At 45.6% G+C, this 17,142-nt stretch overlaps 1 pseudogene; it reads left to right on the forward strand.

The window, feature by feature from the left end:
* The first annotated feature begins 4,384 nt into the window (after positions 1-4,384).
* LOC123492115 lies at positions 4,385-16,567 on the forward strand (annotated as a pseudogene).
* The last annotated feature ends 575 nt before the right edge of the window (positions 16,568-17,142 follow it).

A 17,142-nucleotide genomic window follows, 5' to 3' on the forward strand; every position in this document is an offset into this window, starting at 1 on the left:
CATCTACCAGAATCAGCTAAATGCCTTTACAGTTTGCCCAGATTTCCTTGCAATGACGGTTTGGTGGTGGATGGCGGGCAATACAGAGTTAGAGTTAGAAACATGTGCCACTCCACTCTCTCTCTCTCTCTCTCTCTCTCTCGATCTCTCTCAGAACCAGGAAGTTCCCCTTGGGGTCTGATTTGAAGAGAGTGAAAAAAAAAAAAGTAGTTGAGAGGTGTGGTAAAGCTATTAATATCATGCGCTGCCTGACCGGGTGCTAATGGTGAGCAGACAGAAGCACCATGCAAATGATATACCAAGCAATGATCCGCTATTTGGTGGACTATGGGGAGCAGGGCATTTGGATCTACAGCAGCCACAACGCTGCGAATGTTGGATGCGTTACAGGCAAGGGTGCTGATGTTGTGTTGTGGGGCATTTCAAACTACCCTTATCCCTGCGTTGTTGGTTGAATTGGTTTTTAAAGGAGGTAGCTATGTTGAAGCAAATGCAGGAATGGGGGGCCTGGAAGTGGGGGATGTTGACTTGATGGCTGTTGAGATGACAACTTTGGATGAAATGCAGGCTGAGGACTTTGGAGACCCTTCTGTGGTGGTTGTGGCTCATTTACAGCGGGCATGGGGTCCCTACTTGTGGATTTTCACAGATGGGTCAAGGGACCCGGGTAGTGGGAGAGCAGGGTTTGGTATACATGTTCCCCAGTTTCAGATACACCAGGGTAAGCAGCTGTCTGATGGAGTTTCAGTATTTTCTGATTAAATGCTATCACTAATGTGGGCTCTGCGGTGGGTGGAAGAAGTGGGGCCTGACAGGGTAATTTTGTGTTCAGAGTCTGCCACTGCCCTGGTCGTGCTGTGTAAATGGAAGTCTAGGGCACGTCCAAAGATTTGTTAATCGAGCTACTGATGGCGTTTTATATACGGTGAGCCAGAAAGGGTGTGAAAGGTATGTTTTCTGTGAGTCCCAGCCCATGTAGGGGTTAGGTGGAAATAAGGCAGCAGATAAAGAAGCTAAGGCAGCTCTGAAGAGTTAGGAGGTAGATGCGGTGGTCCCGTTAGGGAGGATGGAATGTAGAAGCAGCATAGCAGAGGGTATGACTCAGAAGTGGCAATGTGAGTGGGAGAGAAAGGAGTGGGGAGGATAGTTTTTCTCTATCCAGAACTCTGTGAGGAAGTTCAGTAGGTACTTGGGGAGTGAAAGGAGATGGGGTTTCTGTTAACAAGGCTGAGGTTAGGTCATTGTGGATTGGGAAGTGGGTTAGCTTTAGTAGGGAAACATCCTGATGAGAAGTGTGAGAAATGTGGGGCGGTGGAGTCTGTACAGCATGTCCTGCTATATTGCAGGCGGTATTAAGAGAAAAGGAGGGAATTGTACTGTGAGCTGGCTTAGATGGGTGTAACCACCATTTCACTAGAAACTCTCTTGGGTTCTCAAGATGGCGCCTAAAGACATGGCAGCTCTGCTTCTAGCTCCTAAGCAACTTTGCAGTATTTTGTTTTTTTGTATTTCTTACATTATTAGCCCAGAATGATTTTTGTGTTATTACATACAGCCGGAAATAACTTTTGGATATTAGAGCGGCGGTAACTCACCAGCATTACGACCAGGAATACGACTTTCCGAATTGGATGCTTTGTTCGTACCCCCCAGGGCAATTGAACTTAACCCAGAGGCTGCTCCAAGACGCCGGCGGCGGAGAAGAGGTATTCAGAGTGGACTATTAGTCAGTGGGCTTTCGTTCTCTGTGGCCGACGTAAGACATTTAAGCGTAATTATCCCTCACAAGGCTGCCGGACCAGACGGCATCCCTAGCTGCGTCCTCAGAGCATACGCAGACCATCTGGCTGGATTGTTTACGGACATATTCAATCTCTCCATATCCCAGTCTGCTTTCCCCACTTGCTTCAAGATGTCCACCATTGTGCATGTACCCAAAAAAGCAAAGGTAACTGAACCGTAACACTCACTCTGTCATCATGAAGTGCTTTGAGAGGCTAGTTAAGGATCATATCACCTCTACCTTACCTGACAGCCTAGACCCACTTCAATAGATCCACAGACAATGCAATCGCCATCGCACTGCACACTGCCCTATACCATCTGGACAAGAGGAATACCTATGTAAGAATGCTGTTAATTGACTATAGCTCAGCCTACAACACCATAGTTCCCTCCAAGCTCATCATTAAGCTCGGGGCCCTGGGTCTGAACCCCGCCCTGTGCAACTGGGTCCTGGACTTCCTGACGGGCCACCCCCAGGTGGTGAAGGTAGGAAACAACACCTCCACTTCTCTGATCCTCAACACAGGGGCCCCACAAGGGTGCGTGTTCAGCCCCCTTCTGTACTCCCTGTTCACCCATGACTGCGTGGTCACGCACACCCCCAACTCAATCTTCAAGTTTGCAGACGACAAAACAATAGTAGGTCTGATTACCAACAATGACGAGACAGCCTACAGGGAGGAGGTGAGGGCCCTGGCAGAGTGGTGCCAGGAAATAACCTCTCCCTCAACAAATGAAGGAGCTGATCGTGGACTTCAGGAAATAGCAGAGGGAGCACATCCCCTATCCACATCGACGGGGCCGCAGTGAAGAAGGTGAAAAGCTTAAAGTTCCTCGGCGTACACATCACTGACAATCTGAAATGGTCAACCCACACAGACAGCCCGCTTGGAGTTTGCCAAAACTCACCTAAAGGACTCTCAGACCATGAGAAACAAGATTCTCTGGTCTGATGAAACCAATGTTGAACTCTTTGGTCTGAATGCCAAGCATCACGTCTGGAGGAAACCTGGCACCATCCCTATGGTGAAGCATGGTGGTGGCAACATCATGCTGTGGAGATGTTTTTCAGTGGCAGTGACTGGGAGACTAGTCAGGATCGAGGGAAAGATGAATGGAGCAAAGTACAGAGAGATCCTTGATGAAAACCTGCTCCAGAGTGCTCAGGACCTCAGACTGTGTCATGCCCTGACTTATGGGACTCTAGTATGTTGAGTCAGGGTGTGGAGTTCTATGTTGTATTTTCTATGTTTACGTTCTAGGTGTTGTAGTTCTATGTTTGGCCGGGTGTGATTCCCAATCAGAGACAGCTGTCGCTCGTTGTCTCTGATTGGGGATCATACTTAGGCAGCCTATTGGCAATCATTAGTTGTGGGATCTTGTTCCGTGTGAAGGCGTGTTTTGTGCTTAGCCTGACTTCAAGTTACATTGGTTTGTTGTTTTGTTCGTGTGTTTATCGTTGAAATAAACATGTATGCATTTCACGCTGTGCCTTGGTCTGACCCGTCTCTCAGCGATCGTGACAGACTGGGGTGAAGGTTCACCTTCCAGCAGGACAACGACCCTAAGCAGACAGCCAAGACAACGCAGGAGTGGCTTCGTGACATGTCTCTGAATGTCGTTGAGTGGCCCAGCCAGAGCCCAGAGTTGAACCCGATCGAACATCTCTGGAGAAACCTGAAAATAGCTGTGCAGCAACGCTCCCCATTGTATACATTTGTAAACATTTCTAAAAACATGTTTTTGCTTCGTCATTATGGGGTATTGTGTGTAGATTGATGAGGAAAAATAATGATTTAATCAATTTTAGAATAAGGCTGTAATGTAACAAAATGTGGAAAAAGTCAAGGAGTCTGAATACTTTCCGAATGCACTGTATATATACAGTGGGGAGAACAAGTATTTGATACACTGCCGATTTTGCAGGTTTTCCTACTTACAAAGCATGTAGAGGTCTGTAATTTTTATCATAGGTACACTTCAACTGTGAGAGACAGAATCTAAAACAAAAATCCAGAAAATCACATTGTATGATTTTTAAGTAATTAATTTGCATTTTATTGCATGACATAAGTATTTGATCACCTACCAACCAGTAAGATTTCCGGCTCTCACAGACCTGTTAGTTTTTCTTTAAGAAGCCCTCCTGTTCTCCACTCATTACCTATATTAACTGCACCTGTTTGAACTCGTTAACTGTATAAAAGACACCTGTCCACACACTCAATCAAACAGACTCCAACCTCTCCACAATGGCCAAGACCAGAGAGCTGTGTAAGGACATCAGGGATACAATTGTAGACCTGCACAAGGCTGGGATGGGCTACAGGACAATAGGCAAGCAGCTTGGTGAGAAGGCAACAAAAAAATATTTGTAAGTAGGAAAACCTGCAAAATCGGCAGTGTATCAAATACTTGTTCTCCCCACTGTATGTGTAATACCTACGCCAACCTGTGAAAGGCAGCAATACATCGGAAAGTTACAAGAAGAAGAGGACCAGAAAGTCCCTCCCACAAACTTTTTCAGTTTCTGAGAAAACAAAACTGATCTGAGTCTCTGTGTCATCTGTCTGTGTGAGAGTGAACAACAATAGTCCAAATGGCACAACAGGGAGTTCTGCTGGACCAGGACCAGTTCTGTTGTTCTGTCTGTCTGGATCTACTGAAGGAGCTGGCTACTATTTACCGTGGACACAGTTACTGTAGGATCTGTATTTAAGGCTGCTGGGATCAGGATGATGACAAAGGGATCTACAGCTGCCCCCAGTGCAGACAGACCTTCACCCCAAGGCCTGCTCTGAGGAAAAATAACTTGTTGGCTGAGGTGGTGGAAAAACTGAAGAAGACAGGACTCCAGGCTGCTCCCCCTCCTGCTCTGTGCTATGCTGGACTTGGAGATGTGGCGTGTGATTTCTGTACTGGGACCAGAAAGCAGAAAGCCTGCATGTCCTGTCTGGTGTGTCTGACCCGTGAGACTCATCTCCAGCCTCACTATGAAGTTCCTGCCTTTAAGAAGCACAATCTGGTCAAAGCCACCGCACAACTACAGGAGAAGATCTGCTCTCGTCATGACAAACTGCTGGATATTTACTGCCGTACCGATCAGCAGTGTGTTTGTTATATCTGTACAATGGATGAACACAAAGGCCATGATGCAGTGTCAGCTGCAGTAGAGAGGACTGAAAAACAGGTAAGGTCATGAGAAATGTGTTGGTGACTCTGATAAACATACTATTTAAAGATACAGTAGGATAGCTGTTTGAATGTGAGTGAAACATTCATAGTTATTCACATGAAATACAGTGGGGAAAAAAAGTATTTAGTCAGCCACCAATTGTGCAAGTTCTCCCACTTAAAAAGATGAGAGAGGCCTGTAATTTTCATCATAGGTACACGTCAACTATGACAGACAAATTGAATTTTTTTTCTCCAGAAAATCACATTGTAGGATTTTTAATGAATTTATTTGCAAATTATGGTGGAAAATAAGTATTTGGTCACCTACAAACAAGCAAGATTTCTGGCTCTCACAGACCTGTAACTTCTTCTTTAAGAGGCTCCTCTGTCCTCCACTCGTTACCTGTATTAATGGCACCTGTTTGAACTTGTTATCAGTATAAAAGACACCTGTCCACAACCTCAAACAGTCACACTCCAAACTCCACTATGGCCAAGACCAAAGAGCTGTCAAAGGACACCAGAAACAAAATTGTAGACCTGCACCAGGCTGGGAAGACTGAATCTGCAATAGGTAAGCAGCTTGGTTTGAAGAAATCAACAGGGGGAGCAATTATTAGGAAATGGAAGACATACAAGACCACTGATAATCTCCCTCGATCCTGTGGGGTCAAAATGATCACAAGAACGGTGAGTAAAAATCGCAGAACCACACGGGGGGACCTAGTGAATGACCTGCAGAGAGCTGGGACCAAAGTAACAAAGCCTACCATCAGTAACACACTACGCCGCCAGGGACTCAAATCCTGCAGTGCCAGACGTGTCCCCCTGCTTAAGCCAGTACATGTCCAGGCCCATCTGAAGTTTGCTAGAGTGCATTTGGATGATCCAGAAGAGGATTGGGAGAATGTCAGATGAAACCAAAATAGAACTTTTTGGTAAAAACTCAACTCGTCGTGTTTGGAGGACAAAGAATGCTGAGTTGCATCCAAAGAACACATTTACATTACATTTACATTTACGTCATTTAGCAGACACTCTTATCCAGAGCGACTTACAAATTGGTGCATTCACCTTATAGCCAGTGGGACAACCACTTTAAAATGTGTATTTTTTTTTTTTTTTTGGGGGGTTGGGAACACCATACCTACTGTGAAGCATGGGGGTGGAAATATCATGCTTTGGGGCTGTTTTTCTGCAAAGGGACCAGGACGACTGATCCGTGTAAAGAAAAGAATGAATGGGACCATGTATCGTGAGATTTTGAGTGAAAACCTCCTTCCATCAGCAAGGGCATTGAAGATGAAACGTGGCTGGGTCTTTCAGCATGACAATGATCCCAAACACACCGCCCGGGCAACGAAGGAGTGGCTTCGTAAGAAGCATTTCAAGGTCCTGGAGTGGCCTAGCCAGTCTCCAGATCTCAACCCCATAGAAAATCTTTGGAGGGAGTTGAAAGTCCGTGTTGCCCAGCGACAGCCCCAAAACATCACTGCTCTAGAGGAGATCTGCATGGAGGAATGGGCCAAAATACCAGCAACAGTGTGTGAAAACCTTGTGAAGACCTACAGAAAACGTTTGACCTGTGTCAATGCCAACAAAGGGTATATAACAAAGTATTGAGAAACTTTTGTTATTGACCAAATACTTATTTTCCACCATAATTTGCAAATAAAATAATTAAAAATCCTACAATGTGATTTTCTGGATTTTTTTCTTCTCATTTTGTCTGTCATTGTTGACGTGTACCTATGATGAAAATTACAGGCCTCTCTCAACTTTTTAAGTGGGAGAAGTTGCACAATTGGTGGCTGACTAAATACTTTTTTTCCCCACTGTACACGTCAAATCCTGAAATCCTGCAGCGCCCGCAAGATCCCCCTGCTCAAGAAAGCACATATACAGGCCTGTCTGAAGTTTGCCAATGAACATCTGAATGATTCAGAGGAGAACTGGGTGAAAGTGTTGTGGTCACATGAGACCAAAATCGAGCTCTTTGCCATCAACTCAACTCGCCGTGTTTGGAGGAGGAGGAATGCTGCCTATGACCCCAAGAACACCATCCCCACCGTCAAACATGGCGGTGGAAACATTATGCTTTGGGGTGTTTTTCTGCTAAGGGGACAGGACAACTTCACCGCATCAAAGGGACGATGGACGGGGCCATGTACCGTCAAATCTTGGGTGAGAACCTCCTTCCCTCAGCCAGGGCATTGAAAATTGTTTGTGGATGGGTATTCCAGCATGACAATGACCCAAAACACACGGCCAAGGCAACAAAGGAGTGGCTCAAGAAGAAGCACATTAAGGTCCTGGAGTGGCCTAGCCAGTCTCCAGACCTTAATCCCATAGAAAATCTGTGGAGGGATCTGAAGGTTCGAGTTGCCAAACGTCAGCCTCAAAACCTTAATGACTTGGAGAAGATCTGCAAAGAGGAGTGGGACAAAATCCCTCCTGAGATGTGTGCAAACCTGGTGGCCAACTACAAGAAACGTCTGACCTCTGTGATTGCCAACAAGGGTTTTTCCACCAAGTACTAACTCATGTTTTGCAGAGGGGTCAAATACTTATTTCTCTCATTAAAATGCAAATCAATTTATAACATTTTTGACATGCGTTTTTCTGGATATTTTTGTTGTTATTCTGTCTCTCACTGTTCAAATAAACCTACCATTAAAATTATAGACTGATCATGTCTTTGTCAGTGGGCAAACGTACAAAATCAGCAGGGGATCAAATACTTTTTTCCCCTCACTGTATATATCATTCTTCAAATAAAATGTTTGCCAACTCTCATGAACGTTCTCTTATTTCACATCTAAATGATCACAATGATGAACCACAATGTCATTCTGGTTGTATAGAGTGGTTCTTACCTGTAACTGTCCTTTTCATCTCTCCATGCTATGTTGCTGGGGTAACTTCCTTCTTCTCAGAGTTTCACACGCAACTTCCTGCTCCAAGTCGTACTGTTCCAACATTCTCTTCTTCTGCAGTTCAACTCTATATAAGTATGGTTTGTAGTGTACAATGAAAAATAATGAGCCTTTCTCTGTATAATACACTGCTCAAAAAAATTAAGGGAACACTTAAACAACAAAATGTAACTCCAAGTCAATCACACTTCTGTGAAATCAAACTGTCCACTTAGGAAGCAACACTGATTGACAATAAACGTCACATGCTGTTGTGAAAATGGAATAGACAACAGGTGGAAATGATAGGCAATTAGCAAGACACCCCCAATAAAGGACTGGTTTTGCAGGTGGTGACCACAGACCACTTCTCAGCTCCTATGCTTCCTGGCTGATGTTTTGGTCACTTTTGAATGCTGGCGGTGCTTTCACTCTAGTGGTAGCATGAGACGGAGTCTACAACCCACACAAGTGGCTCAGGTAGTGCAGCTCATCCAGGATGGCACATCAATGCGAGCTGTGGCAAGAAGGTTTGCTGTGTCTGTCAGCGTAGTGTCCAGGTCATGGAGGCGCTACAAGGAGACAGGTCAGTACATCAGGAGACGTGGAGGAGGCCGTAGAAGGGCAACAACCCAGCAGCAGGACTGCTACCTCCACCTTTGTGCAAGGAGGAGCAGGAGGAGCACTGCCAGAGCCCTGCAAAATGACCTCCAGCAGGCCACAAATGTGCATGTGTCTGCTCAAACGGTCAGAAACAGACTCCATGAGGGTGGTATGAGGGCCCGACGTCCACAGGTGGGGGTTGTGCTTACAGCCCAACACCGTGCAGGACGTTTGGCATTTGCCAGAGAACACCAAGATTGGCAAATTCGCCACTGGCGCCCTGTGCTCTTCACAGATGAAAGCAGGTTCACACTGAGCACGTGACAGACGTGACAGAGTCTGGAGACGCCGTGGAGAATGTTCTGCTGCCTGCAACATCCTCCAGCATGACCGGTTTGGCGGTGGGTCAGTCATGGTGTGGGGTGGCATTTCTTTGGGGGGCCGCACAGCCCTCCATGTGCTCGCCAGAGGTAGCCTGACTGCAATTAGGTACCGAGATGAGATCCTCAGACCCCTTGTGAGACCATATGCTGGTGCGGTTGGCCCTGGGTTCCTCCTAATGCAAGACAATGCTAGACCTCATGTGGCTGAAGTGTGTCAGCAGTTCCTGCAAGAGGAAGGCATTGATGCTATGGACTGGCCCACCCGTTCCCCAGACCTGAATCCAATTGAGCACATCTGGGACATCATGTCTCGCTCCATCCACCAACGCCACGTTGCACCACAGACTGTCCAGGAGTTGGCGGATGCTTTAGTCCAGGTCTGGGAGGAGATCCCTCAGGAGACCATCCGCCACCTCATCAGGAGCATGCCCAGGCGTTGTAGGGAGGTCATACAGGCACGTGGAGGCCACACACACTACTGAGCCTCATTTTGACTTGTTTTAAGGACATTACATCAAAGTTGGATCAGCCTGTAGTGTGGTTTTCCACTTTAATTTTGAGGGTGACTCCAAATCCAGACCTCCATGGGTTGATACATTTGATTTCCATTGATCATTTTTGTGTGATTTTGTTGTCAGCACATTCAACTATGTAAAGAAAAAAGTATTTAATAAGATTATTTCATTCATTCAGATCTAGGATGTGTTATTTTAGTGTTCCCTTTATTTTTTTGAGCAGTGTATATTCAGAGCATCAGACCTGGATTAAAGTAATATTTGTTTTCATTAGGTTTTTTGTGTGAACTTTAGCTGCACTTGATTGAGGTTGCCTGGCCGCAATGGAACCAATGGAATAGTCCCAAAAGTGCAAACCATGCCCACCCCAGGCAGGCTCAATCAAACAAACACTCAAGAGTATTTAACAAATACTATTTGAATCCAGATCTGTACATACAGTATTTATCGGCACATGCTTAAAATGTAGCCAGTTCGTGTTTGTTTGTTGGCATGTGTTACGAACCCCGTGGCTCTAAACATCTAGGGTGGATGGACATGAGACCCGTAACATAAATTCATGTAAATTATAAGTGTGACATGGAATAGTGAGAACAAATAAGACACAACTACCATGAACTACCGTCAAACACAAAGTGTTTATTTATGAACACACGGTAAGGGTTTGGGAAAAAGGGCTGAGCAGGACCCAAGAAATGAAACAATAGTGTAAAACCCCTAAACTGATCTAGCCTGCCTAAAGAACCGCTAGGCTACTGCTACCATACAAAAATACAGTGGGTGGTCCGCTCAGGTCTAACTGGTGTTTATAGACAGATTTCGTCCCTACGGGTAATGTACGCCCAAGGGCATCTAGCTTAAACCCCCCTTTCCCAAAAAACACACAAAGCTACTAAACAGGGTAATCATCAACTAGCGAGTACACAACACACAGGACACCACCGTGTCCATACTCACATATGGCAAAAAGTCTCTCTCTCTCAACAAACACAAGTCTAGTTTTTATAAAATGGGATGTGTGATTGAACAAACGAATAACAGGTGGTGCAATTAACAGGAATGTTCACTGATTGGTCCAATCAGCAGACACCTCAACGACCACCAATCAGGAACATACAGGACACCTGTGATTAGGGCAGAAAGAGTAGAAACACACAAAAACACAGGATACCTGTATCCGTAACACTCCCACCCTTAAAAGAGCAAACCAAAATGGTTTGCGACACACGTATTATCACAACACCCAAATTCACAAATCATCCTATCGGGATAACAAAAAAACCTAGATCATTACACACGAGACAAAGCATCTGCCAACACATTATCTAACCCCTTTTTGTGGCGGATCTCCAAATTATAATTTTGCACGACAAGTGCCCAACGCATAAGGCGTTGGTTCTGGTTGTACATCCGGTGGAGAAAAACTAAGGGGTTATGGTCAGTATACACTACCACTGGTAATGCACTGGAACCAACATAAACTTCAAAGTACTGCAGAGCTAACAACAAAGCTAGAGCTTCTTGTTCAATGGTGGAATAGTTTGTCTGACATTTGTTAAATTTCCGTGAAAAATAACAGACAGGATGGTCCACTCCACTCTGGTCTTGCTGCAGTAGAACAGCACCAGCACCTCTGGCACTTGCATCTACCTCCAGTTTAAACGGCCGCTCAAAATCTGGCGCAGCAAGAACAGGAGTACTACACAAGAGTGCTTTAGCAGTGTTGAAAGCAGTACAACAATCTTCAGACCATACAAATTTTCTCGCCGGACTGAGCAAATCCGTTAATGGAGCAACTACCGCAGAGAAATTTTTACAGAAACTACGGTAGTAGCCAACCATCCCTAAAAAACGGCGTAGCTCTCTTCTGGTGGTAGGTGCGGGAAATGCGTTTATAGCTGAGACCTTGGCATCTACAGGGCGCACCTGACCATGGCCGACCTGTTTACCAAGATAAGTAACAGTAGCCTTCCCAAACTCGCACTTTGCTAAGTTCAGGGTTAGAGAAGCAGTTGCTAGACGTTCACACACTACCCTTAGAGTGTTAACATGATCAGACCACTCAGTTGAATAAATGACCAGATCATCAAGGTAAGCACTACAATTAGGAACTCCAGCCAATACTGTGTTAACCAGGCGTTGGAAAGTGGCTGGTGCGTTCCGCATCCCAAATGCCATGACAGCATATTGTAGGAAGTGATCTGGGGTCACAAAAGCAGAGATGTCGGAGGCACGTGGGGTTAACGGCACCTGCCAGTAACCTTTTAGAAGATCTAATTTGGTTACATAGGTAGCAGCACCAACAGTATCAATACAGTCATCCAGTCTGGGTAACGGGAACGAGTCGGGCACTGTGACAGCATTGACTTTCCGATAGTCCGTACATAATCTGGATGTCCCATCAGGTTTAGGAACCAGAATGCACGGAGAACTCCAAGGACTTGAACTTGGCATAGCCAGGTTATTCTCCAGCAAATAACCGACCTCACCCCTCATTATCTTTCTCTTAGCGACGTTGACACGATAAGGATGTTGCTTGATAGGTGCAGCGTTTCCAACATTAATGTCATGTTCTAACACATTTGTACATGTAGGAACATCATTAAAAAGACATGGAAAGCTGTGTAATAGTCTCACAATATCATCTGACTGTCTGTCCGTTAAATGAATCAGGCTTGACGGGAGAGACAGCAGCATCTCTGAATTGGGCAATCTAGCACACTGCTGCTGAGTATTGCGCAACTCCAAACCATCTCCGTCCCCATCATTAACATGACCTCCCACTACAGCCGTAGCAGCAACAGAGACAGCCGACTCGGCCAGTTTCTCTGGACTGTCTACCTGAGTAACGGGTCTGTTGTGGTATGTCTTCAACATGTTAACGTGGCACACACGAGATTGGCGTTTTCTATCAGGAGTCTGTATCACATAGTCAGTTTCAGTTAGTTTCTTTTCAATGACATAAGGACCAGCGAAACGTGCTGACAATGACGCTCCTGGCACAGGCAACAACACAAGAACTCGGTCACCTGGCTGCAGTGAACGAGAAACAGCCTGTGTGTCATAGTGTCGTTTCATCCGTTTCTGTGAGGAAGACAGCGCTTCCTTTGCTAGAGCACAGGCAGCATGTAGGCGCTCACGAAAGCGACTAACGTAGTCCAACACATTTTCTTTCACACACAACTCTTGTGACAAAAACTGATCCTTAAGGACTTTCATAGGTCCTCTCATGGTGTGTCCAAACACCAGTTCAGCTGGGCTGAACCCTAGGGATTCCTGTACTGTCTCACGGACAGCAAACAACACTAGAGGAACTCCCTCATCCCAATCTTTCTCAGATTCCAAACAATATTTACGGAGCATAGACTTCAGGGTCTGATGCCAACGTTCAAGCGCACCCTGAGACTCTGGGTGATATGCGCTGACACACGGTGTGTAACTGACAAGGATTTTAGCACTTGTTTGAAAAGTTTAGAAAGGAAATTCGTACCCTGATCAGTTTGTATCACCTTAGGTAATCCAAAAGTTGAGAAGAATTTGATCAACGCTTTACTCACCACCGGAGCAGTAATCCTTCGCAGAGGAATGGCCTCTGGGTACCTGGTGGCCACACACATAATTGTCAACATAAACTGGTTACCAGATTTTGTTTTTGGTAATGGTCCAACACAATCAACCATCACATGTTCGAATGGTTCACCTATGGCCGGTATGGGACAAAGAGGCGCGGGGGAAATAACCTGGTTCGGTTTCCCAACTACTTGACAGGTGTGGCAAGTCCGACAGAACTGAGCCACATCTTGTTTTAAACCAGGCCAAAAGAAATGTCGCAAAACACGATCATAAGTCTTGGTGACTCTCAGATGTCCGGACCACTGGTGATCATGAGCGAGGGATAAAACATTTTGTCGAAAGGCTGTAGGAATCACTATTTGGTAAACAGCATTCCAATCTCCGCCAGCGTCAACATGGGATGTCCATTTACGCATGAGGAGATTACCATCAATGAAGTATGCCATGTTTTTCTTCTTTAGCTCCGTCTTTTGAGACAACACTAGAAAAACATTTAGCCAGGCTAATGTCAACCTGTTGGTTAGCGATCAGCTGCTCACGAGTAACTGGTAACTGTATTGCTTCAGCAACAAGTTCCACATCCTTCTTCCTTTCTCTGGGCTGTTGGTCAGACTGCACCAGCTTACCAGAGGTAGCACCCGAACTATCCTCTGGGTCACACTCTCTGAATAGAATCGTATCTGACAAATCTACCACTTCACCCACTTGTCGTGCTTGAGCACGTGTGACAGCACAAGCGGGGAACACATCTGGATAACCCTGTGCCAGCTCCTCGGAGAGAGACTGGTCACTTTTATCCAATACCTCCAATATGGGTATTACCTTTCCTCCGGCAATATCGTTGCCCATTATAAATGTCACACCTTTTACTGGCAACATAGGACGTACGCCCACTCTGAACAATCCACTGACTAACTCAGAGTGTACGTTCACAAAGTGCAATGGCACTGGGACGAAACCCATTTCAATTCCTTGTACTAACACACTGGAACCACAATATGTATTATTAGACAAGGGCAACACATCAGCTAGTATGAACGACTGCGCCGCACCAGTATCTCTGAGGATTCTAACTGGACGCTGAGACGCTTCATTATCTGATATAGAAACAAACCCCTCAAAAATGAACGGTTCATAACTGTGATCTGGGACAGGGACTTTCAAACCACATTCACTATGAGGCTTCTGTCTTGATTCCGGCCCTACAACCGCACGAATCAGCCCAACACCCGTTGGCGGCCTGGCGTGCTGAGGCATCCCCGGTTTGCGTTTTAGCAGAAAGCAATCATTAACTATATGTCCCACCTTATGACAATAGAAACAGTGCCGCACATCTTTTGGGCGTGCTGGATGTACTGCTGGTCGACTAGGATTAAAAGTTAGCAACTCCGCAGCCCTGCTCTCCGTACGAGCCGAAAACACGCTCTTATGCGTCAACACAAACTTCGTCTGCCAATACAGACGCTTCCGACAGTGAGGATACTTTCTGTTCGTTCAGATAAACTACAATGCGTCCGGTAAGCAATTTTTAAACTCTTCTAACAAGATTAACTCCCGTAGAGAGTTAAAATCAGTTACCTTACTAGCACTGTGCCATTTGTCAAACAGATTTCCTTTGTCTCTAGCAAACTCCACATAAGTCTGAGTAGGAGACTTTTTATGAGACCTAAATCTCTGTCGATATGCCTCAGGAACAAGCTCATAGGCACGAAGAACAGTAGCTTTGACCACTTCATAATTCAAACTGTCTTCAAGAGGTAGCGCTGCCAGAACCTCTTGGGCTTTACCTGTTAGCTTACACTGAAGTAATAGGCACCATACCTCGTCGGGCCATTTCAATGCTACCGCTATACGCTCAAACACACCGAAATAGGAATCAACCTCTGACTCCCTAAACACAGGTACCAAGGTGATCTGTCTACTAATATCAAATGTAGCAGACGACACCGCTGGTGAGGCTGGCTCACTAGCAGGCATAGTATGAGCAGAGACTAACCTCGCTGTTTCTGCCTCTAGTTCCATTTTACGCATCTCCAGTTCCATCTTACGCGTCTCCAGTTCTTGATCAAGCCTACGCGTCTCCAGTTCCATCTTACGCGTCTCCTGTTCTGCCTCTAGCTTACGCGTCTCCTGTTCTGCCTCTAGCTTACGCGTCTCCTGTTCTGCCTCTAGCTTACGCGTCTCCTGTTCTATCTTACGCGTCTCCTGTTCTGCCTCTAGTTCCATTTTACGCATCTCCAGCTTGTCTTGCCTGATTTGTGCCCGCTCTTCCGCCTCTATTTGGAGCCGTGTCGAGCGGACATCCATCCTGGCATCACTGTCAGTCAGTGGGGAGAGTGGGTCATAACGGGGCAATGTGGCTGGAGCCTTAGCCTCGTCCTCAGACACTGATGGGCTTACAGGAACAGCAACCACATCCCCTACAGGAGCAGCAGACTCAGGCGGCGGTAACTCAAGCACTCGCTCGTTTAACAATATCGCTAACACTACTTCCCTAACTTCTGCTTTCACTAAACCCCTCGGTATGGGTACAGAAAAGTGGTCAGCCAAAGCCTGTAGATCCACTCTACGGCAATTATCAAAAATCTCCCACGTAGGGTTTTCCAAAAATGCTTCCAAATCAAAAGTAGCCATCCTACTAGCAACACGAGCCGTCGACTACTGAACACACAAAAAAAACAGGTAGTTACAGCTGCCAAGCTCAACACTGAACCAGACACTTACTAATTTGCACGAGTAGCATGGGATAGATAGGATCCCGGACGAGCCCCCACTTTATGTTACGAACCCCGTGGCTCTAAACATCTAGGGTGGATGGACATGAGACCCGTAACATAAATTCATGTAAATTATAAGTGTGACATGGAATAGTGAGAACAAATAAGACACAACTACCATGAACTACCGTCAAACACAAAGTGTTTATTTATGAACACACGGTAAGGGTTTGGGAAAAGGGCTGAGCAGGACCCAAGAAATGAAACAATAGTGTAAAACCCCCTAAACTGATCTAGCCTGCCTAAAGAACCGCTAGGCTACTGCTACCATACAAAAATACAGTGGGTGGTCCGCTCAGGTCTAACTGGTGTTTATAGACAGATTTCGTCCTACGGGTAATGTACGCCCAAGGGCATCTAGCTTAAACCCCCTTTCCCAAAAAAACACACAAAGCTACTAAACAGGGTAATCATCAACTAGCGAGTACACAACACACAGGACACCACCGTGTCCATACTCACATATGGCAAAAAGTCTCTCTCTCTCAACAAACACAAGTCTAGTTTTTATAAAATGGGATGTGTGATTGAACAAACGAATAACAGGTGGTGCAATTAACAGGAATGTTCACTGATTGGTCCAATCAGCAGACACCTCAACGACCACCAATCAGGAACATACAGGACACCTGTGATTAGGGCAGAAAGAGTAGAAACACACAAAAACACAGGATACCTGTATCCGTAACAGCATGCCAAGACATAAGAGAGAATATGAAGGAATAAAATATGTTAACAGCAATTGGTTGGTATAGAAACAGTACCTCTGGTGAAACTCAGTGGACATGGGCTTTCTCCCCCAGTTGACCAGCTCCTTCAGCAGGGCCTTGTTCATCTGAGAGCTGCTCTCTCGTCGTTCACATTCCTCTGTGACAGTGACAGCCGTATTAACTTAGGCCCCAATTCAATCAATTGAAGACGCGTGCATTACATGAAAGTTTGAGTTACGCATACAGTGGCCTTTTCTCAATTGCATACTCCTTGTGTCCTCTCTCCTCGTCTCCTTCTCAAAACCCATTGGAGGAGGTCAGAGGGGAGGGACCTCTGGCTTTCTCATCCATTGAGTTTTGAGCAATTGAGAAAAGGCCATAGTATCTCTAGTTTGAATTTAGCCCTAACAGACAAGGTGTACCTGTTCTGTCTGCATGAAATGCCCCCATTCAACTCAAATAGAGTAGAGTAGAATTAAGCAATAAGGCCTGAGGGGGTGTTGTATATGGCCAATATACCACGGCTAAGGGCTGTTCTTACACACGACGCAACGCTGAGTGCCTGGATACAGCCCTTAGCCGTGGTATATTTGCCATATAGCACAAACCCCCGAGATGCCTTATTGCTATTATAAACTGATTACCAACATAATTAGAGCAGTAAAAATAAATGTTTTGTCATACCCGTGGTATACTCTGATATA

The sequence above is a fragment of the Coregonus clupeaformis genome, chromosome 12 (genome assembly GCF_020615455.1).
Source record: "Coregonus clupeaformis isolate EN_2021a chromosome 12, ASM2061545v1, whole genome shotgun sequence".
In the NCBI taxonomy this organism is placed as follows: Eukaryota; Metazoa; Chordata; class Actinopteri; order Salmoniformes; family Salmonidae; genus Coregonus; species Coregonus clupeaformis.